Here is a 23,293-nt window from a genome sequence, read left to right as displayed (position 1 = left end):
CTCCCACAGCTCTTCAGCAAAAATTGAGTGCTCTACCGCTTAAGCTACAGCACCACTTCTGGGTTTCAGGTGGTTAATTGAAGATAAGGGTCTCATGGACATTCCTGACCAGTCTGTCTTTGAACCACAATTCTCTGGTTTCCTGAATAGCTAGGATTCCAGGCGTGATCCACCAGCACCCAGCTCATATTTGCATTTATGTGCACTGAATGACACTATGTAGACAAATAATGGAAATTTGAATCAAATGATGGCATTGCAGCTTTTTAGAAAATTTGAGGTAATAATAAATATGTCCTCCTTTTCCATGTTGTTTCATTAATGACTCATGAGCTATGGGACCCTTAATTAGCATTCTCTGCCGTCTGTGTAGGTGTATTTAGTATCAGGAAATGTTCATAGAGAAATATAGAAAGACTGAGATTTTTAGAAAGCAAAGAAGTTAAGGTAAGAAAAAACAGCACAGAAGGAGATACATGTATTACACAGAGATTAAGAAGTAGCCTAAGAGATTTAGAATGCTAAAGGTAATGCGGAATAAGACTAGTTGATAACTATTTGTTCAATAACCAAAAATGGTTCTCTATAAACGTTTCTGGTATACATTAGTAACTTTCATTTATTCATTAACTCTGGAGTTATTCCTTCTCTTTTGTCACAACTGTTAATTTGCTTTTGCCGTTGTGGTGCCATGAATAACCAAAAATATTTCCAAATCTCACTTAGACTACACTTCTCATTGTGATTAGCAGAGACCATTCAAAAATCTGGAATCTGAATTTCCAGAATTAATCTTCACCTGACATCTAAGCACATTCAAGACATTAATTGCTCTGACCTAATGAACAAAACTTTTTTTCAACACAATATCCTAATATAAGAAAAAGTACATGAATTATGGACTATTGTCAGGTGTCAGTATGGCAGGAGCAATTATATATTCCAAGTATGGGTTCTTTATTTTGCATTTACTAATTAAATGATTTTTGGTTTGGGTTTTTTTTTTTTTTGCTTTTTTGCTCAAGGCAATCACTGTACCACTTGAGGCACAGCACCATTTCCAGTGTTTTTCTGTTTATGTGGTACTGAAGAATTGAATTCAGGGTTTCATGCATGCTAGGCAATCATCATATCATGAAGCCACATTCCCAGATCCCTAAATGACTTTCTTAAGTTAACATTACATTTTCATTCAGTAACAATGTACCATAATATTGGCCAGGTGCTAGAAAATAATGTAGAAAAGAATACAATATAATAAATCCAGTAAGGCTAGATGGAAAATGAATAACCCTGACAGTCTTGCAAGGGCTCAGAGGGCTGATCTCATGGAGATGTATCAACACGCTGAACGAGACAGCTCCCTACCCACAGCCCACCTCCAGAATGAGTGGGCCATCTTGGGTTCCAGCTACCTGGGGACGTTGGCCCACCTCCTACAGCACCCATTCTACCCATTCCTGAGAGCGACAGTGAGAGAGAGAGAGAGAGAGAGAGAGAGAGAGAGAGAGAGAGAGAGAGAGAGATAGAGAGAGAGAGAGAGAGAGAGAGAGAGAGAGAGAGAGAGAGAGAGAGAGAGAGAGGGAGAGAGGGAGAGAGGGAGAGAGAGAGAGAGAAAATCAGAATTACACTTAAATCGGGTGCCAGTGGCATAAAACTCTAATCCTAACTACACTGGAGGCTGAGATATGAGGATCATGGTTCATAGACAGCCCTGGAGGAACGTGTTTGAGAATCTTATCTCCAAAGAACCACCAGAAAACTGGAAGTGGCACTGTGGGATCAAGTGATAAAGTGCTAGCCTTGAGCTGAGGAGCTCGGGAACAATGCCCAATCCTAGAGTTCAAGAACCACGATTGAAAGAAGTGGACTTCCCACCACAAGAAGTGGACTGAATAGCACCCATTGTCCTAGGGAGCATGGTAGAGAAGTCAGGCCGAGCTTCCTGTGAACTTGAGGTCATAAGTAGGTCATCTGGCTTCTCTGTGCCTCGGTTTCCCCAGCTGCAAAATTGAACAAAGTGAAGGATCCCCTTCCTCATTGGGATAGGGTAGTAATGAAAGAGAGCCATGTTTTGGTTCATAATCCCACACCTGTTGCATGATTAATAACAGGCCCCACCTGAGCCCTTTCTGGTATCTTCCTGTCATATGCTCACAGAATTGCCAAAACCTTATCTGAAGGCCATTCCCTCTCTTTTCCAGAGATTGTTCTGTATAAATCCCTTGTTTCCTCACAATTGTCCTGTGAGGAGACTGAGGTCCAATGGTTGAGGCCCTACCAAGAGCTTCACCTGTGGTCAAGAATCCGCTGCTATGGACTGAGTTTAGGATAATCCATCTTAACCGATGACTGAGCATGACACCACATGTCTACCATCCCAATTACAGAGGACCAGGCCTGGTGGAGCATACCTTTCACAGGAGGTCCGTGATCCAGCCCAGCCTGAGCATATTTGTAGTTTCTATCTCAGAAATCCTCAAGACAGAAAGGTGGCTCATCAGCACCATGGAGAGGAAACAAGCAGGGGGGTCATGGTGCACCCAGAGGGGTGTTTGACCCGGGGTAGGTGGTTGTTGGGACAGAAACTCACCTGTGCTGCTGGGAGAAGCTGTTGGCAGCTGCTCCAATTGGGGCAGCAGCTATAGCGCCAGCATTATGGACACATGGGCCCAGAACAGAAGACTAGGGGCAGGGACCAGGTCTGGGATTTAGGCCGGCTGGCAGCTAGACATTGATTGAGGTTTGAAACCTGGCACTGCGTGAAGGGAGGGGAAGGGTCAGGTGGGGTGGGAGCATCAATTTTCTACTATATTCCAAAATCACCTCGAGTCTCTTCCTCAGGACTGAGTCCCTTCTACCTTCCTGAACTGCTGGTAGTGGTGTAAACTAACAGGGAATCCCAGTGCTACCTGGCAGCATGGAATGTGGGCATGGCCACCATTCTTGTATCCCATTGGTCAGAAAGAAGCATGAAAGAATGGGGGTGTGGCAAGAATCCTGTGAAGCAAGTAGCATGGGTGGAGTCAAGATGACAGTGGTTCTCCCAGCCTTTTTCCCAGGAAATTCTGTCCAATTCAGTTGGAGAGAAGAGGGTGACCTGCTTTAACTGGATGGCTACACAGATTGTTGTATAGTTCTGTTTGTTGCCAGTCCCAGACTTTGAACTTAGGATCTGGGCACAGTTCATGAGCTGTTTTTCCTCAAGGCTGGTCCTCTACACTAGAGCCACAAGGTTTCTGGCTTTGTTGGCACTGAAGTTGGAAGGGGTCTCAAGAATTTTCCTGCTTAGGGTGACTTTGACCATGATCCTCTATTCACAGCCTTGTAAGTATCAAGAAGGACTGCTGAGAGCCACTGGTGCCTGCCTAATCATTGGCCTTGTTGATGTTCTTGGACAGACTGGTGAGTTCCCGATCCTTGGGTTGAAGTGGTGGGAGCTGGAGCCCACAATTCAAATCCTGGTCGTGCCACCTTCAAATGGTAGGAGATCCTAAGAAACTTGTTCCTATCCATATGATTACCAATGTAATGTGATGTAAGTCATGATTGAACGAACAGTTCTTGAATGATTCTAGGATAAAATTATACACAATTATATTACACGACACTGATTGATTTTAGTTAATATTTTATTAAGCATTTAAGCAATCACATTCATCAAATGGAGGCATAATGAAATACCTAAGAATTGGGCCTCAAATACTATAAAGGTGAGTTTTTTCTACCAGGACTGGGATTGGAACTCATAGTCTGGAAAACTCTGTTGCACTGTGTGGGAAGAGGAAGCTTGCTTCCTTAAAGTCAAGAAATTCAAGTCTGTTCCTTAGGCTTGAAAACGATCACCAGCACTAGAAAACACCCTATTCATGTACAATTTACATATATGTTTTATATTTTTATACATATGTTGACTCCTTATTGCATTCAGAGTACTTATTTTATTTTTTGTTTTATTCATGTATTGACCATTTATTGTATTGACTATTATAGCACATAAAACATTGACTACATAGGATATAGGTCTACAGATGTATTCCACTTCATACCTGACACACAGAAGATTCACAGTAAAGGAAACCATGTGTCACCATCATCTTCTTACTCCACGATTCATTGTTTGGGAGTACTGACATCTGAACTCATGGCCTACAAGGCCAAATTCATGAATGGGTGAGTGCAAACATGCCATCCTGGGGGAAATTGAGGTGCAGGTTGTTCCCAGGACCTGAGAAACCCAGGGGTTAACCAAAGAAGAACAGATTGACATGTAGATGGCAGTATGCTAATATATGTGTGTGTGTGTGTGTGTGTGTGTGTGTGTGTGTGTGTGTGTGTGTGTGTTTATAGAGTGCCAGAGATGTTTATACATTATTCAGTTATATAGACTATATTCCTACCAATTCCTGGGTATTTATTATGCGTCCATGTAATTAATGTTATTGTTTTCATCGTTAAATATTAATGAAAGCACTCAGTGTCCTGAAATTATTGTGTTCCTGTAAGTAATAATATTCTTTTAATGCTTCATAAATATTAAATAAAATCAATCAGCCTTCTGAAATGATGCTGTTTAATTTTATAGGATCATCATTCACGATCAACTCATTCAACTGTGACATTGACAAAATTCCAGTGTTATGCCTTTGGATGAGAACCAGTTTATTAGTACTTCCTGCCATTGGTTGGTGTCAGTATGGGGATTTGAAATGAGGGCCTATGTTGCCACGTGAGCCTATGGCTTCCTTGATTGTCTGCCAGCCTTCAGAAATGCAAGGTGAAGTCCCCTTTGCAACAGTGTCGTTCAGACCCAGAAGGGTCACTGTGCAAAGGAAGAAAACATAAAAGGCCACATTTTTTCTGTGCATTGTTTTCCCTGCAACACGTGGGGGTGTAGAATCCCAGAAGCACCTGTGTGTCCAGTGGCTGCACCCCATCTTAGTGTGATCAAAACTGAGGCAGTGTTGTCACGACCTGAGTTCAAGACCCATGCTGAGAAAAAAATTAACTCCCTGGATTGCAATTCACATAGTTTATTCTTACAGGCTTTGGATTGTAACTCAGGCTCTGGGTAAATCTGCAGCAACGTGCATAAAGGGGAAGATCACCTTTCATGAAAATAAAAAAGTCAGGTCTGTTCCCTAGTCCTGAATTCAAGACCCAGACCTGGAAACCATAATATTTCTATATATTGTAAAAATAGGATTTATACTTACCTATAGATGTTCAGTCCATACATGTTTGGTGGGGTTGTTCCTTGTATCTTCTGTTTTATTCATTTATGTACTCAATGTGTTTATTACATTCATGACAACCTATCACAGAACATCTAGATTTGTAGAAATGTTCTCTCTCATGCCTTACCCCCAGGATTCTCAGAGAAAAGGAATAAAAGTTTCACACTCTCCTTCTTACTCCACAATCCGCTTGTTGATAGTGCTGGTATCTGAACTCATGGCAGAGCAAAACAAATTGGCCAATCAGTCAAGGTGATCATATGAACCTGTGAGCAACTAAGGAGTGTGGCCAATCCCAGAATATGACATTGATCCCAAGGGTGGACCACTATAGTCAGAAATTCATAATTTAAACAAAGGATCTATATTGACATATATGTTTGGTTAGCATCTTGGGTTCAGTGCAATTATTCTCCTTATTTTGTCTCTAATTCATGGAGGTATTGTGTATTTTAATAAGTATGGTGACTGCTATGACAGTGCTGACATGGATGAGAACCCATTACCAAGGTTACAGTGTTGTCCATGCATTCTCCATCATATTTGTGACCCAGGACTTTCACAGGAGAGGATAAAAGGCACAACGACTGGCTTCTGACATCAGTATGAATCTTTTGTCAGTGCTGGGATTTTTAGTTTCTGACATCAATATGAATCTTTTGTCAGTGCTGGGATTTTTAGCTGAGGTCTGGGTAATTCTGTTGCACTGTGGGAGAAGGGGAAGCTCGCCATCCTTGAAGAGTAGAATGTCAGGCCTGGGGCAGGGCCTGATTTGAAGCCCCAGCACTGGACAAAATAACAAGCCCACCTTTTTAAAACATAAGATTTTTCTTTACTTACAGGTGTGGTATGCATCTTGCATTCAGTGCAGTTATTCCTTCTATTTTGTGTCTTTTTCATGGATGTATTGTGTATTTTATCGTGTATGGGGTGACAGATATAACTGTGCTGACATGGATGACAACCTATTCCCATGGCTAAGAGTAGCCTATATAGCATTCTCCATCCTCAATGAGACCCAGGACATTCACAGGACAGGAAAACCTGTGCCACCATAGGCTTCTCACATCAGAATAAATCTTTTGGTAGTGCAGGAATTTGAACTCAAACCTAGCAGGCCCAATTGGTGAATGTGTCATGGTGAGCACACCAGGCTTTGAGCCACTAAGGAACTAGGCCATTCCTGGGACCTGAGATGGAGCTCTGGTGGGGGCCAATATAGTCATAAATTCATAATTAAATAGAGGATCTATATTTCCAAACATGGGTGGGCGGCATCTTGCGTTTGGTGTAGTCATTCTCTTTGTTTTATGTCTTATTCATTGATGTATTGTGTATTTCCTTGAGTATAGGATGACAAATATAACTGTGGTGAACTGGATGACAACATATTCCCATGAGTATAGAGTTGCATATACATTCTCCTTCCTAGCTAAGCCCAAGAACTTGCACAGTACAGGAAAACAGGTGCAAGGACTGGCTTCTTACATCAGGGTGAATTTTTGGCAGTGCTGGGATTCAAACTTTGGGCCTAGGAGGCCCAAGTGCCCAATGGGTCCACGTGATCACACCAGACTGTGAGCCACTAAGGAGCTGGGCCGTTCCCAGGAACTGAGATCGAGCCCCAGGGAGGCCAAAATAGTCCTCAATGATCATTGAAACATGGGATGTATATTCACATCCGTGTGTGGACTGCATCGTGCATTGAGTGTAGTTATTCTCTTTATTTTGTATGCTATTCATGGGTGTATTGTGTATTTTCTTGAGTATATGATGACAGGAATAACTGGTATGACATGGATAACAACTTATTCCCATGGCCACAGGGTGGCTCAAGCATTGTGCATCCTAGCTGAGATCCAGGACTTGCACAGAAAGAAAACAGGTGCAATGATTGACTTCTGACATCAAGATAAATATTTTGGCAGGGCAGGGAATCTGAACTCGGTGCCTAGCAGGACCAAGTGGCGAATTTGTCCACATGAGCACACCAGCCTTTGGAACCTGCGATTGAGCCCCCCTCCCAGAGGAGAGCGGGGAGCACAGCAGTCATCCATTCATAAGCTGAAGGTAGTATGCATGTATAGAGTAGGAGAGATGGTAACCTGTGGTGGAATCCAATCTGCATGAATACAGATTCTTGGATCTTTACTGATGCCTCCATTTCATGACTGTGATGATTATTGTCATGCTTCATCAACTTCTTTACAAATAATCGATACTCCATGAGTCTTGCCTATCATTTCCTACTTGCATCATGCACAAACTACTCATTCAAGGATGAGATCAATCACATTCCATTACTCTTCCCAGGCCAGAAACTAGTACCTCAAGATCTCCCGCCATTCCCCGCATAGGGGGACTGAATTCAAGCCTCAGGCACAGAAAAGATTCTCCATATATAATTTTTTTGGGGCCACTTGTGGGCCTAAACTCTGGGCCTGGGCGCTGTCCCTCAGTTCATCATCTCAAGGTAGTGCTCTACCACTTGAGCCACAGCGCCACTGCCGGCTTTTTTTTCTGCTTATGTGGTGCTGAGGAATTGAGCCCAGGGCCTCATGCATGCAAGGCAGGAGCTCTACCACTGAGCCACCTTCTCAGCCCTCCTTATATATATATTTTAAAGATAGTATTTATATGTCCTTACAGATGTTCAGTCCATATTGTGTTTGGTGTGGTTATTTATTTTATTTCTTGTGTCATTCATTTATTTAGAATTTATTTTATTGACTCTGATGACACCTATACCATTTATTACATTGTTTACATCCTGTCACATAAGATCTAGATGTTAGATGTGTTCTCAATTATGCCTGGCAGGGCCAGGATCTGAACTTACTGCCTAGCAGGCCCAATTCATGATTGGGTGAGTTTGAGCATGGCAGCCTCTAGCCAATGAAGATGTCAAGTCGTTCCTAGGATCTGAGATCGACCCCCAGGTTTGGCCAAAACAGGGATACATGGATAGGCAGACGGAGGTGTACAAATAAATATATATATATTTGTAAAGAGTTCCATAGCCGTCTATGTATGATAGAATGACACCCACTATGTTCCTACCAACTCTTAGGTATTTATTAAACCGCCATTGAAGGAATATTGCTCTTTTCATGCTTAATAAAATATTAATTAAGCTCAATCAGCATTCTAGGATTACTGCATCCAACTTTAGAGTAGACCGATGAATAAACTACTCTTTCAATCAGTATTCCTATGCATAAGAATGAGTCTCTTGTGATCTCCTGTGATTGATATCAGAACTACGATTTCACCCAGGGACTATGTTGACAGGTTGGCCTATGGCTTCACTGATAGCCTGCCAGCCACCAGCAATGGCAGGTCAGGTCCACTTTGCAGCTTTGTCATTCAGACCCAGGATGGTCACTGTTCAAAGAAAAAAACTGTAAAACCCCAGCTCTCTGCAGCTCACCACTTTTTGTGCTTTCCAACGATTTTTTCTTCCTGAAAGCCCTCTTGGCCCAGGATCGGCTATGGGTCCAGAGACTGGACCCCAGCTAAGGCATATCCAAGCTGAAGTAGAATTTCCACGACCTGTGTTCAAGCCCCATGCTTGGCCTAAATCAATATATATATATATATATATATATATTATATTATATATATATATATATATATATATATATATATTATATATATATATATATATATATATATATATATATATATATATATATATATATATATATATATATATATATTATATATATATATATATATATATATATATATATATATATATATATATATATATATATATATATATATATATATATATATATATATATATATATATATATATATATATATATATATATATATATATATATATATATATATATATATATATATATATATATATATATATATATATATATTATATATATACACACACATGTATATATTTACATATATATGTATAATTATTTAACTAAATTAAAAAAATAAAGCTCCCTAGTTTGGAATTTCTGCAAGTTTTCGTTTCAAGCCTGGGATTTGAACTCAGGGTCTTGGTAAATCTGTAGCAATGTTAGCGAAGAGTTGCCATTACTTGAGTTCAAGCCTTGTGCCAACCAAAAATGAAAAACTAAGTCACTGACCTCAGCAGGGGGATGTAGTTGTGGAGATGGGAGGGAAGGGATGATAGGGGAAAAACACAGGAGGAGTAAATAATGCTCAATAGGAAATGTACTCATTACCTTGCTCCTGGAACTGTAACCCCTCTGTAGTACATTTTTGCAATAAAAAACATACAAAAAAGGAGAAACAATGTAGTTCTCAGAGAAGCACTTTGGAAGTAAGGGCAGGATGTTTGGATAGCTGTACAAAACTCTACACTATTTTTTTAATGCTCAGTATGGAACTGAATAATCATAACTGCTTCCATTAAAAAAATTAAGTCACTGTCTTCGAACTGGGGCCAATATTTCTGTCATTGCTAGTTTTTGAGCTCACCATCCAGGTAACTCTTTTGTACCATGGGTGAATGTGAAGCTCATTGTCCTTGAGGAAAACAAATTCAGGATAGAGTTCCCAGGGCCTGAATGATGGCCCTGCAATGGAAGAAATATTTCTATACATGTGTAATACATGATATATACTTATATATGTATGTTAATTTCAGATTATAATTTTATTATTGATTTTGTATTGTATTTTTCTTTGATTCATTTATTGATTGTTGTATTTAGTATTATTATACACATAATATATTTTGCACATCTATTATAAAATTATACACAAAAATTTAGGACATTGACTCATTTTTCATTAACATTATATTAAGTTTTGAAACATGATACATAATTAAATGGAAACATTTGTCACAGTCTTCACATGTTTAGAGTCTCTCCCAAGTATGAGCTTTGAGTTCACGCACCAAGACTGGGCAAAAAAAATTGAGCCTGGTGAGACATATTCTTCTCGGACTCAGAGGAGGGCCGAGGTTATAGGTAAGAGGTAGGGTAGAGGGCAGTGCTGGTGGCTCACCCCTGTAAGCTACTCAGAAGGAAGGATCCTAATTGTAAGCGGAAAAGTCAATTTAAGATACTTTTCTCCAATTAAACACCCAAAAAGCCAGAAGAAGAGCTGTTGTTCAAGTAGTACAGTGCTAGCCTGGAACACAAAACCTCAGGGATAGGATAGCATCCAGGCCCTGAATTCAAACCCCAGGATTGGCACACACACACACACACACACACACACATACACACACACACACACACACACACACACACACACACACACACACACACACACACACACACACATACACCAATATAGAGCATTTGCCAGTCATCCTGCACAAATTCCATGTCTAGCAACTCAATATTAAAAAAAAAAAGATGGAGAAGGGAAGGAAAGACTTTCTCTAGGATGTGATATACCCAGTGCCAAAATTTCACAGTAGTTCTAATATGTGGGTACAGGACAGAGAGCCTCAGGCAGAAAGTATAGCATGGGCAAAGGTCTTGAGGTGTGCTGCAGGGCAGGTGGTGTGAATGGTATGAAGGTTTTATGGCTTCAGAAAAGTCTGGCAGGTTATTCAAGTCTGGGTCAAAGTTGACTTGAATCACAGGGCAGAGGGTGGGGTCCCAGAATAGCGCTCAGGGGGACGATTAGCTTTTCTTTTCACCAAAGACCCAAAGCCATTTCCTGTGGTTGGAAACCTGTTTTCACAACTCCTGACCCTCAGGCCTCCTTTGAATGGAGGAGTCAGGGCAAACGCAAGGAAAAACTCCTGCTTTAGAAAAGCTTTTAGCCCAATGCCACCAGTGGCTCAACCCCTGTAAATCCTAGCTACTCAGGAGACTGAGATATAGATCGAGGGTCAAGCGAGCTCAGGAGAGGACGTTAATGAGACTCTTCTTGCCAATTAACTACCAAAATCCAGAAATGGAGCTGTGGCACAAATGGTAAAGTGGTAACCTTGAAGGAAAAATTTTAGAGACCAGAGACCAGACCCTGAGTTCAAGCCCCCAAACTAGCACAGGAAAATTAAAGAAAATATTGCAGGTGCTCCTAGTCCACTGTAGTGTAAGGCCAGATCATCCAGGCACAGGTGGCTCACACCTGTCCTCCTAGTTCCTCAGGAGGCTGAGATGTGAGGATCACATTTGAAAGCCAGCCCAGGCAGGAAAGTCTGGGAGATTCCACTATGCTCAGTATTATGTTGATCCTCTTGTATTTGCTTAAATTCCATGTTTGAACTAAGAAATTATCTATTTTAGAAAAAGTTAGGGGTGTTGCAAGAGGAAGACCCTACTGGTGTGAATACCTTTAATTCTAGCTACTCAGCAGGCTCAGGTCTGTGTATTCAGGTTCAAAGCCAGCCCAGGGATTCTCTTCTGGGGTTGCTCAGCACCCCACCCTGCCTCAGGTCTATGGTTGTTCACCACCTTTGCCACCATGGGCTGCTTATGCAAACCAGTATGGAGAGGTGCCACACCCACTAGGGGTCCAGAGTTGTTGGCTGCCACTGTTGATGCCACTGCTGCTGCCACAGCTGTTGCCACTACCCCAGCTTCTGCCACTGCCCCAGGATCAGTTGGGCCACTTATGCAAGCCAGGCACCCCACCACAAGTCAGGTGTTAACCACTGCTGCTGTCTCAGGTTAGGCTGGGCCACTTATGCAGGCCAGTATGGAGAGGCACAAACCACCACAGGTCTGGACTTGTTCACTGTAGCTGTCCCCACCTCAGCCACCGCTGCTGCCCCAGGCTGGTCTGGGAAAGTGCCAAGAGGTATTTTGCCCCAATTCTGGGTGGTTTGCCAGCACTGCCAGCTGCTGCTTCTGTTCCAGGTTAAGCTAGGCTATTTACACCAGCAGGACAGAGGTGCCACCCTGAGATACTAGGGTCGTTTGCCACTGTTGACAGCTGCTACTGCTCCTGACTGGGATGGGCTACATGTACCAGCCAGGCAGAGGAGCTGTACCAGGGAGGGTGAGGGGAGTCTTTGTTCCAGCTCTGCCTTCTGAGATTTCTGTTTGTATATTCTGGGTTGGCCCAGCTCTTGGGAGTCTCCTGGGAGAATTGGGATGTTTGTGGGTGTGTGGTCCTCATAGGGTCCAGTCCCGGGGCACTTAAGCAGCTTGGCACAAAACCCCATCACTTAAGCTGCGCAACATGGAGCGCCATCATCAACAAAGGGTGGGGGAAGGGTCTTCCCACTTTACTGTCTCTGTAGGTTTTTCCCTTTTCTTTTTGCACTTCCTTTATCTCTCTAAGTAATTGCCTTTTTTTGTGGGTCACTTGGAGAAACAGAGCATTGAAATCCAAACTCAGTATTTGGTTGGAGAGAGCTGTGGTGTTTCCCTGCTGTTCCATCACTTTCTTGGTCCCTCCCCTTCAGTTGGACTTTTTCTTATCCAGCCGTTGGGCCTTGGTTACCAAAGGATAGGTACATAAAAGAATATGTTGTAAAACCTGCAGATTGTAGTTAGACATTTCTGTTAATATAGCCTTCCTAATTTTAGGAACCCAAGGGGGTGTTCTACACTAAAGTATTTCAAGGGATTGAATCCATTAACATATGGGCTACATCTTGCTCAAAGGAGAGTGAAGAGGAGGAGGCTTACCTAGCTATTGCCAGTTTCTGTATTTAATTTAGTTAAAGTTTCCTTTAAGGTCATATTCATTCTTTCTAGTGCTTGAACTGTGAGGCTTATAAATGGATTGTAACTTCCAATTTATTCCTAGGGCATTAGTTAATAATTGAGAACTTGGGCCTGATATTTTCCTTTTCACTTTTCTTGGCCTCATCTTCTATGACACAGCACTTCCCCATCTTCTCTGCTAACTACCCTTTCCTTCTTTCTCTTTTGCTTTGAATTTCTGGTGACACATTTCAAAGCTGATAATTGACATGTACTTCAGCCTAATATATTCTTCTATGAGGTCCAGCTCCTTTTTCATGGCAATGATTTCTTAATGCAGCATCAGGATCTCTTTTTGGCCTCACTTGTGGTTAGCAAGGATGGTAAAATTGCTGTCCTGTGCTCCTGTTTGCCTCTCACCTGTGGTCCCCTAATTTGCCTCATGCTCACCCAGGCTAATGTACTTGAATTTCATTTGATTTTGAGTGTTTTCTAGGTTCCTTTTGAGGATTTTCTTCTCATTTTTGACTCTCAGATGTTCCTAATTTATATCTTCAAATCTTTTCTTCATGTCAAATAATTCTCTCTGTTTTCTCCAATGTGCTTTTCTATGTGCTTTTAATCTCTTGGTGGGTTTGACTGGCACATATTGGAGACACAGTCTTTTATAAGACTATGTTTTGAGATAGAAGGGTGGAATTTTTTCTTTGCCACATTTCTGAAGTTCAGAGGGCTGCTTTTTAAATTGAACATAGTTGGAATTCAGAGCCCCAAGCTCCTTTGCATGTTTCTCCAGAGATATAAACACATTTTCCAGGTGGTTAATGTAATTAATTAACCTGTCATTTTCTATCTTTCTCCTCCTTGGACATTCCTTTTCCCAATGTCCATTTTGTTTGCAATGAGCACACTGATGTATTCTTAGAGGTTCCCTATTGCCATTTGGAAATGAATTGTACTGTCTTTGCCAAGAGTTTCTTGATCCCTATTCTGGTGCTCCTACCAAAACTCAAACCCTCTTCTCAGACTCTTTTTCCTGGGTATCTCTGTTAACAAACACCCTCTGGGCAACTACTTCCAAATTAGAATAAACTTTTTCCCTCAAAACCTTCTGACTTTTGAAGCTTTCTTCTAATATTTGGGCTGTCTGGGTAACAAAGGCCATATTTAGGGCTCTTTCATTCTCCAGGGCTTCAAGATCAATAGGCCTATATGTCCTATAGGCTTCTGGGAGAAGTTTCAGAAAAGCATTAGAGTGCTCACTGGGGAACTGTACCATCTCACCCAACTTAGATAGATGATTTGGCTTTTTAGCCACTGCGGTATCCCTGCTAACAGAACCTGGTAATAATAGGTAACCACCTCCATACCTCAATTGCTGTTAGTCTCAGCTTGGGTAAGTCTATGGAAAGACTTTCTGGATCAATAGTGGGGCTACTCTCTGGTCGAAGGACCACCTTCAAGTCACCAAGCAGGATTCACTCCCTGTTCTGCCAGGTGAAAAGTGCCTGTAAAATTTGCTGACACTCATCCCAGATGTGCTTGTGTGTGAAAATTACTGTCTCTAATGAAGTAATGAGCCCCTTTTTTTCTGCAAAGGATGGATTTTGCTGTTTCCAGTTATACAGGTCACTAGTTGTAAAGGGAACATATACTAGAAATAGGGCTTGCCCACCATCTCCTCCAAGTTCCTATCTCAAAGGTAATAAGGGTAACATACCACTTTGTACCACCTCAGACTAGTACAAGTAACCACTTTTGGTATGGGAAGACTTAACATTAGAGGTACTGATGGCAAAGAATAGGAGAGAGAATACATCAGTGCATCTTCCACTGAGGAATTCTGTAAACCTGGGGGAGAATATTTTTTGGATATGACAACCTAAGGTCTTGTTCTCCCATCCTGAGAAAAGGAGTAAACAGGTGTATGCAGGACACAGATAGAACTATCAGCATACATACAAAGACCAAGAGCCACAGACACTTAACCCACATGTGTCATACCTCTCAATGTTGACCTCTACAAGAGGTCCCAGATGACAGAGAGAACGTCCCAGATTGTGTCTTGAGGAGGACACAGATGACCTCTGGATGATGTCACATATGTCCTCCCAAGGAGGCCCTAGATGACCTCTCATGGAGGTTCCAAATTGATTCCCAAGGAAGTGTCAGATAATCTCCAAAGGAGTTTCCAGATGTCTTTTCAATGAGGCTGACATTACCTCTCAAGTAGCTCCCAGATGGCCACTCAAGGAGGCCACATATGAACTCCAGAGGAAGTTCCAAATAACCCTCTTGAGAAAGCAACAGATGACCTCCAGGGAAGGTCCTATATAGCTTCTCAAGGAAGTCCCAGATGATGTCCAAAGACGGTCATAGATTTCTCATCATGGTAGCCTGAGATGACCTCCCAAAGAAGCTCCAGATGACCTCAGGAGGTGGTCCTAAATTGCCTCTTAAGAAAGCCCCAATGACTACTTTTGAAGAGGTCTCAGGTGGCCTCCTGAGGAAGCCCCAGATGACTTCTGGAGAAAGTCCAAGATGGCCCCTGGAGAAGGCCCCAGATGACCTCCAGCGTAGGTCTCAGATGGCTTCTCAAGGAAGTTGCAGATGTACTCTTGATGGGGTTCCAGATGGCTTCCCATGGAAGCCCTACATTATCTCTCAAGTAGGTTCCAGATGGCGTCCCAAGGAAGCCACAAATTGCTTCCTTAGGGGTCCTAAACAAGCTGGCAAGCATGCCAAGATGCACCTCTAGAGGTACATAAATGACTTTTTTCCATGTTGGACCTCCGGAGACAAACACTCGAGGTAGACTCTCAACCCTGAAGGCTGACACTCACACCTATGGGGATTTTTCCCTGGGGCCAAGGCCTGATACAATCCAAATGGATTATCTCGATGGAGTCTTCAAAAATTAAGACCTCTATAGTTCAAGAAAATCCATCGAGATACGTTTTATATAATAAAAGTTCTCCAAACCAGCAACCCCCAAAATTATGATATCCAAAAGTCCAAACATCAAAGGGACAGCCTCTTTTCCTCTTCTCTTTATCTCTCCTTCGCTACAGACCTATACTTCTTTCGAGGTCTTTTCCTTTTTCCCTTCCACCAGGTCCTTCTTCTCTTTAGGGCTCTCCACTCTCCACAGACCTGAACTGCTTTGCAGGGCTCGTCAGTTGCCATCCTTCACCTTCTGCCCTCTCTCAACTTCCTCTCCACCCAGGTCTTCCCCTTATGCTATCACACCAGTTCTTTCCTTCCAAGACTTTTTCCTTTTTCTCTCACCTTCTATTGCTCTGAACAAGCAGCCTATATAAAGTCTGTACCCTTTCTCCACTCCAACTGACTGTTTTCGACTATCACATCCCAAACTGCCCACAACCCAATCACTTCTTAACAGCTCAACACATGGTGATTAATGCACCAGTCCCTCCCACAGGATGACTCACCTTCTTTGGTGGCATTCTTTGTCCTCCCCAGCTGGCCAGGAGATGGGCCCATGCTGATTATCAGACCCAATAGATTATCGGGCACTGCTAATTATTACAGTATCCTCCTTGTGAACTAGTAGCAATTGAAATTGGAAATTTGATTGTGGTATTACAAACTCGTTGTTACATCACAAATCCATTTTGACATCATCACCGCCATTACATCACAAAGCCATTGTGAAAACATTGTCATTGTTACATGATGATTCCATTGTTACATCTCAAATCTATTATGACCCTTAGCTCCTTTGAAAATCACAGGCCCTTTTCAACATCACAGTCCCTTTATGTATCCATATCCTTGTTGTTAAGTAATGACAATTGAGATCAGACATGCCATTATAACATCAAAAAGTGTTTGTGACATCCTCAACAGTGTGACATCACATTTTCATTATGAGAGCATCAGCTCATTGTGACATCACCAAACTCAATGACAGAATCGCATTATGACAACAATTCTCATTGTGACATCATAGACACATTGTGAATGCCTATTCTGTGATTTCATTGTATTTCTAATGTGGCATGAGAGTTGATATCAGAAACGCAATTTTGTGCCTACAAACCATTTTGACATCATAATCACTTTGTGACATCACAGTACCATTGTGATATCTCTAACACAATGTGACATCACAAAGCTCTCCTGTCCTCATAACTTTTGTGACATGCTGACATTGTGATATCTTAGACCTTTTTGCCCTCATAATTTGTTATCAACCTCATATTTCATGTATGACTTGAGATAACAGAAATCAACTGTGACATCATGACCATTGTGACATTATATTGACAGATGTCATGATCATCGTGTCACATTGTGACATTACAAAAAGTTTTGATGTCACAATTAATTGGTGATGCTATACGCTAAGGGGTCTATGATGTCACAATTGATTAGTGATATCCAAATGGCAAAACGGATCTCAACTGTCATGAAATCACAGAGAATATGAGTTCAAAACAGACTGTGGTATCTCCAAAGTCATGTGTTTTCACAAACGTTATGAAGTCAGATGAGGATTGTGATGTCACAGTGTGACACAATGTTTATGATGTCTGTCAGTGTGATGTCACAATGGTATGATGTCACAGTGCATTTATGATATCATATATCATAACTGCAATATTATAAGGTTGAAAACAGATTACGAGCTCATAAAGGGCCTAAGACATCATAATTGCTGCACATCACAAGACTTATGAGGACAGGGCAGGTTTGTGATATCACAGTGTGTTAGTGATATCACCATGGAACTGTGATGTCACAAAGTGATTGTGATGCCATATATTTATAAGATCACAATATATTTCTGACATCAACCCACATGCCACATTTGAAATAGAATTAAATAAGAGAATAGGCATTTACAATGTGACTATGACATCACAATGACAATAAATGTCATAATGCTATGAGGTCATTGTAAATTGGTGATGTTGCAAGGAGGTAATTGTGTAATAATGAATATGTGTTGTCCCACTGGTGATGGGGTCACAAAGGTTTGTGATGTTACAATGGCGTATATATATTCAATTGTCATGTATTCACAATGAGGATATGGATACACAAAGGGACTATGATGTAACATATGCCATGTGTGTTTTCAAAGGTACATAGGGGTCATGATAGCTTTATGATACACAGTTGTGATGAGGTTACAATGGGCTTTTGACGTCAAAATGATTTGTAATATCTAAACACAAGTCCATTTTCAATTGTTACTATTTCACAATGTGCATACAAGTTCACAGAATGAGTTGGAAGTACTAATGGACATGAATTTTTAAAAATGTTAGGAGGTCATTTTAGGTTTGTGAATGAACAATGGGAGAGTGATATCACCATGACAATGTCAACTCATTACATCATGTCAAAATATTGTTTTGGTGTCACTATTAGTTGATAATTCCACATTGGTTGTGAGGTCACAAAATATTGGTGATGTGTTGGGCATGTCACAATGACATTATGATTCTCAATTGTCCTAACTTACAATGAGTATATGAGTTCCCAAAGGGACTGTGGTTTCTCTAAAAGTATGTGTTGTCACACATATATTGAAATCCTAAAAGTTTTGTGATGTCAGAATTTGACACAATGGACATGACATCTGGCCGTATGATGCCAACATGGTCATGATGTCACTGGGAATTTGTGATATCAAATGTCATATGTGAAATCTAATGAGGTCAACAACAGATTATGAGGACAATGAGGCCTAAGGTATCAGAATTGCAGCATGTCACAAAAGTTATCATGAGAGGATAGGTTTGTGATATCACGGTGGTTTAGTAATATCACAATGGCAACATGATATACAAAGGGATTGTGATCTCACAATGATTATGAGTTCCTGATTTTTTATGATATCTACCTATATGCCACATTTGAAATAGAATGAAATCACAGAAAAGGCACTCATAATGTGTCTATGATATCACCATGACAATGTGAAGTTATAATTCTATCATTATAGTTTTGTGATTTCACAATGAGTAGATGGTATAAAAATGATAACGTGATGTCACAATTATGATGATCTCACAAACTGTTTTGGATGTCAAAATGTCATGTCTGATTCTCAATTGTCAATATTTCACAGTGGGGCTTTGGGTACACAAAGGGACTCTGATATCACAAAGCTATGCATTTTTCAAATGTTATAAGAGGTTATAATAGATTTGAAATGTCACAATGTGATCTTGGTATCAAAAACAACAATGTGAAGTCACAATGGGTTTGTGATGTCACAGTGGTGATGAGGTCACAATGGGTTAGTTATGTCACGAGTTTGTAATATCACAATTATTTGTCCAATTTCAATTGCTACTAGTTGACCATGAGGACACTGTAATAACCAGCAGTGCCCCTATAATCCACCGGAACAGATAGTCATCATGGCCTCCTAATCTGGACCAATTGAAAGGGGGTGCATGACACTGAAGGGGGCAAGACATGCTGCTGAAGGAGATAGGATGTCAAGTCCAACATGGTGAGCTGCCAAGAAGTGATTGGGCATGGACATTTGGTAAGTGATGATTAAAAACTGGAAGGCAAGAAATTATTGCAGTTGGGGAAGGGTACAGCCTATATATAAGCTGCATTTTCAGAGCAAGATAAGGGGAGAGAAAAAGGTTAAAGGCCTGGATGGAAAGAAATGATGAGACTGCTGGAGGGCAAAGACCTGGGAGGAGAGGAAATTGAGAGTGAGAAGGAGGTGAAGGACGGCAACTGGCCACCTGGACAAGGCAGGGCAGGCCTGTCAAGAGCAGAGCAGCCTGAAGTGAAGAATGGAATGCTGGAAGGAAAAAATGAAAAGAGCTGAAAGGTAGGACAGATCTGTAGAGAAGGATAATGAAGAGATAGGAAAACAGCCTTGGCCTTTGAAGTGTGGAGTATTGGAGATCATTATTTTGGCGGTTGGTTGTTTGCAGACCAGTTAACAAATGCCTGAACTTCTCTTTGGAGGTTTGATGGTTCATGGTTGAGACTGAATTTAGCTCTCCGCATCTAGCCTGGCCAAGGTAGTGGCTTGTTACAAAATTTATGAGGACAAGACAGATTTGCGATGTTACATTGCATTAATGATATCACAATGTCAATATGAGGTCAAAAAGGGTTTGTAATGTCACAATGATGGTGTGGTCACAATGGGTTTCTGAAATAAACCTATATGCCACATTTGTGATAGAATGAAATCACAGAACAGGCAATCGCATTGTCTCTAGGACCTCACAATGAAAATGTGATGTCATAATGCCATGATGTCATTGTCATTTTGGGATGTAACAATGGGCTGATGGTATTATAACAACAATGTGATCTCACTCTGGAGGTGATGTCACAATGCGTTTGTAATGGTAATTTGGCATGTCTGATGTCAGTTGTCTTTGTTCATAATGACAACATGGTTACCCAAAGGGACCATGATCTCACAAACACCATATGCTTTTTCAAAGGTGCTAAGAGGTCACAACAGTTTTGGGATATCACACGGTGATCATGATATCACTGTGGCAATATGATGTCACAATGGGTTTGTAATGTCAAGTGATGATAAGGTCACACTTGGATGTGATGTCACAATGAATGTGTAATATCACCATTACATGTCCAATTTCGTTCTACTAGATCACAATGAAGATACGAGTTCACGTAAGGAGCTAGAAGTCAGAAAGGCCATGAATTTTGTAAAATATTATGAGGACATAATAGGCTGGTGAAAATGCAATGAGACAGAGATATCCCATTGGCAATGTGATGCTACCATTACATGAGATAGTATGGTTTTGAAGTTACAAATGGTGATGCCATACAGGTGATGAGGTCACATAGGTTTGTGATTTGACAATGGGTTGGTGATGTCACAATCTCATGACAGATCTCAAATTAACAATGACTATATAAGTTCACAATGGATAATCATGTATCCAAAGGCATACGTTGGCACAAGTGTAATGAGTCTTAACACGTTTGTGTTGTCCTCATGTGACTCAGTGTCAAGAAATCTGGCAGTGTGATGTCACAGTGGTCATGATATCACAGTGGATTTTTGATATCACATGTCATGCCTGAAGTATTATGAGTTAAACAATTTATGAACTCAGGGAGGCCAAAGAGATCACACTGGCAGCATGTCAAATAATTTATGAGGATAAGACTGTTTTGTTATATCACAGTGCATTAGTGATATAATAATGGCAATATGGTGTCATCAAGATATTGTGATATTATAATGCTTATGTGGTCACAATGTATTTCTGATATCAACCCACCAGCAATATTTGAAATAGAATGAGATCACAGAATAGGCATTCCAATGTATCTATGACATCACAATTACATGTGATTTGATGTCATTGTTGTTTTATGATGTCATGATGGGCTGATGTTATCATAATGACAATGTGATGTTACACTGGTGATTATGTCACAAAGGTTTTGCGATGTTAAATGGCATGCCTGATCTCAATTGTCATTAGCTCAACATGAGGATAGGAGTATACAAAAGGCCTGTCATGTCACAAAGGCCATGCTTTCTTTGAAAGCTTCTGAAGTCATAATAGTTTTGGGATTTCACAATGTGATCATGTTGGTACAATGGCAATGTGATAACACAAAGAGTTTGTGATGTCTCCGAGGTGATGAGGCCACAAAGAGTTAAAGATGTCTCATCAAGTTTGTAATATAACAGTGACATAGACAATTTCAATTTCTTCTAATTCACTATGAGGATACTATAATAACCAGTGGGGCCAGGATTATCTGTGGGAGCCGATATTCATTGTAAATTCTTGGCTTGGCCCACCGGAGAGTGTGGGGAATGCTGCCAAAGGTGGAGGTGTCAAGCCTCACACGGTGAGCTGTCAAGAAGTGATTGAGCATTGGGCAGTTTTGGAAGTGATGGCTGAAAACTGTTAGTCTTGAGATGCGTTGGAGGGAGGAGGGGTACAACCTATATATAAGTTGCATTTTCAGGGCATTGTTAGGGGAGATAAAAATGGGAGTTACCTGGATGGAAGAAAGTTGTGAGACAGCAGGAAAGGAAAAACCTGAGAAGGGGGAAGCTGAGGGAGAGCAGAAGGTTGGCAATTGGTCACTGGGGCCGAGTAGGGCAGGCCTGTGGAGACGAGAGGCCTGAAGAGAAGAAGGAAGTGGTGGAAGGGAAAAGGGGAAAGACAAGGAAGGAATGACAGGTCTGTAGAGAAGGAGGGAAGAATGGAAAAGAAAAAAGCCTTGCCCATTGAGCTTTGGAGCTTTGGAGATCATAATTTTGTGATCGGTGGTTTGCAGAACAATTAAGTAAGGGTGGAGCTGCCCATTGGAGGTCTGAGTTTTGGTGGTCAAGGCTGCTATTGAACCTGGGTATCAAGTCCTGACTAAGTTAATCACAGTCCCCTTTCTAGTGAAAAATGGTTTATTATATTAAATGTGACTCGATGGATTTTCTCCTTGCCTTAGAGTTCATATGTACATGAGTACACAGAAAGAGCTTGAAGTCTCAAAGTCCATGAATTTTCTAAGATCTGATGAGGCCATAAGAGGTTTGTAAAAACACAATGGGAGAGTGATATCACAACAGCAATACCACAATATCATGTCAAAATAATGATTTGATACAACAATTAGTTGTTGATGCTATTCTCGTGATGAGGTCACAATAAGTTTGTGATGTCATAATGGGTTCACGATGTCAGAGTGGAATGGGAGATCTCAACTGTCATTAATTGGCAATGAATATATGAGTTCAAAAAGGGACTGTAATGTCTCCAAAGGCATGTTTTGTTAGAAATGTGAGGTCACAATATGACAAAATGGTCATGACATCTGGCAGTTTGATGTCACCGGGGATTTCCGATATCACCTGTCATACCAGAAACATCAGATTGAAAACAGATTATGAGCTCAGAAAGGACCTAATATATGGCAATGGCAGTATGTCACAAAACTTATAAGGACAGGACTGGTTTGTGATGGCACAGCAGGTTAATGATATCACAATGGCAATGTGATGTTACAAAGGATTGTGATATCACAATGGTTATATGGTCAAAATGGGTTTCTGATATATAACGAATTCACAGAATAGGCCTTCACACTGTTAAGTCTATGATGTAACAATGTGACTGTGATTTATATTGCTGTGATGCCATTGTCGTTTGGTTATGTCACAATGAGCTGATGGTGTCATAATGACAATTTGATGTCATTGCTGATTTATGATGTTACAATGGTTATGAGTTCACATTATGTTTCAGATATTAACACACATGTTCAAATTTGAAATAAAATGAAAAAGCTGGGCGCTGGTGCCTCACGCCTGTAATCCTTGCTACTCCAGAGGCTGAGATCTGAGGTTCGCGGTTCAAAGCCAGCTTAGGCTGGAAAGTCTATGAGAATCTTATTCCCAATACAAACCATTAGAAAACCGGAAGTGGC

This window comes from Dipodomys merriami, unplaced genomic scaffold (assembly GCF_024711535.1).
Source record: "Dipodomys merriami isolate MVZ:Mamm:240054 unplaced genomic scaffold, mDipMer1.0.p SCAF_43, whole genome shotgun sequence".
Classification (NCBI taxonomy): Eukaryota; Metazoa; Chordata; class Mammalia; order Rodentia; family Heteromyidae; genus Dipodomys; species Dipodomys merriami.
This window is presented reverse-complemented; position numbering follows the sequence as displayed.